Consider the following 1,695-nt stretch of genomic DNA (forward strand, 5'->3'; position numbering starts at 1 on the left):
TTTGGCATATGATTTTGTGCATCTTCACAGTAAAAGGTGGACCGTGATATGAACATGTGTAAAAAGTAGATGCCAGCAAAATGTCATATAGTATGTATTTAAAAGCAGCCTTGCATCTTGTGGCCTTCATCAATACCAATAGGGTCTTTGAATTTAAGGTACAGTTTAATATACTATGTTTTCTTTACTTAGTGACATGCTGCTTGAAATAAAATGGACTCGACTGATGTATTGACACTTAATTTTATTAAGTTAAAACACATACTTCACCCCACAGGAACCCAGGACACCATGCAAGACAATATTAAAGATATGCAAAAATAAAAGTAGTCAGTGAAAACAAGCAACATTGCTGTAAGTTTTCAGGTTCAGCATTTTCTGTAGTTCGCCTCTGATAGCATTTTTATGGCAAGCTTTTTCTTCATAGATCTGTTTGGAGATTGCCAGCTGATGGGCCTTGTACGCTGGTTTCATAAACTCTGAAAATTGATTTAAAAAAGCATAGATAAGTAACTTGCTTCTATTAGATGGCCTGTCTTAAAAACAAAATCAACAAATATATTTACAGCCAGCATGATAGTATGGGATTTTGGGTTCATGAGTGAACTATAGGTGCAAAAGGAGCACATGCACAATTACGTCATTTATAGGATTATAGGTAACAAAAGAAAATATCGCCCTCTGAACTAGACGAGTGATGGGCCATAATGTGGCAGTTGCTACACAAGCATTGGCAAAGCCAATAGGTCTCTCCTATGCAAGAGCTATTGATTTTACCAATATGTTTTAGCAATGTTGTACACCAGGGTGGCTGTTGTTCGGCATGGCTAAAGGTTAGTAGAGTAAAGGAGAGGGGGTTGGAATGGAGTGTCGTAAAGTGCAGTGGAGTAGAGTGTTATGGAGTGGCGTAGAGAAGAGTTAAGTGTAACGGAGAGAAGTGGAGTAGAGTTCAGTGTTGTGGAGTGTCGTAGAGTGGATGGGCATAGAGTTGAGCACAGTGTCAGAGCTCAGTAGAGTTTCATAGAGTGGAGTGACATAGAGTGTCGTAGAGCAGAGAGGAGCGGCGTAGAGGGTATTGTATAGAGTGGAGTAGAGTGTCATAGAAAAGAGTTGAGTAAAGTGGCAAAGAGGAAATTGCTTAGAGCGTCATAGAATTACACTGAGAAGAGTGCTGTGCAGTAGCATAGAGTAGAGTGTAAGTGGTGCAGAGTGTAATGGGGTAGAAAATCAGAGTGGAGTGCCGTAAAATACAGTGGTGCAGAGTAGATTGGCATGAAGTGCATTGATTGAGTAAAGTTGTGTAGAGTGCATTGCCGTAGAGTAGTGTAGAGTGCAGTGGCATAGAGTCGAGCTGTGTAGAGTATATTGCGGTGGCGTAAAACGCAATGGCATAGTGGAGTGATTCAGAGTTGAGTAGAGTGGCGATGATTGAAGTGGCATAGAGTGGAGTGCAGTGGAGTAGAGTGCAGTCATGCAGAGTCAAGTTCCAGAGTACAGGTTCGTAGAGTACAAGATCTTAGAGTGGTGCAGAGAGCAGTGATGTAGAGTACAGTAGTGAAGAGTAGAATAGGGGGGTATGAGTGCAGTGACAGAGTAGAATGTTGTAGAATATAGTGGCGTAAAGTGCAGTAGTTAAAAGCAGTTGGCGTCGATGCAGTGGTGTAGGGAGCACTGACTGAGTAGAGTGATGTAGAA

General features: G+C 41.4%; 1 long non-coding RNA gene across 1 annotated transcript in view; it reads right to left on the reverse strand.

The window, feature by feature from the left end:
• Positions 1-237: 237 nt before the first annotated feature.
• LOC146799392 (uncharacterized) overlaps positions 238-1,695 on the reverse strand; it is a 6,788-nt gene continuing 5,330 nt past the window's right edge. Inside the window, exon 3 of the long non-coding RNA XR_014968894.1 lies at positions 238-479. This is a non-coding gene — a long non-coding RNA (uncharacterized LOC146799392). The remainder of the gene's footprint in view (positions 480-1,695) is intronic.

This window comes from Triturus cristatus, chromosome 9 (assembly GCF_964204655.1).
Source record: "Triturus cristatus chromosome 9, aTriCri1.1, whole genome shotgun sequence".
In the NCBI taxonomy this organism is placed as follows: Eukaryota; Metazoa; Chordata; class Amphibia; order Caudata; family Salamandridae; genus Triturus; species Triturus cristatus.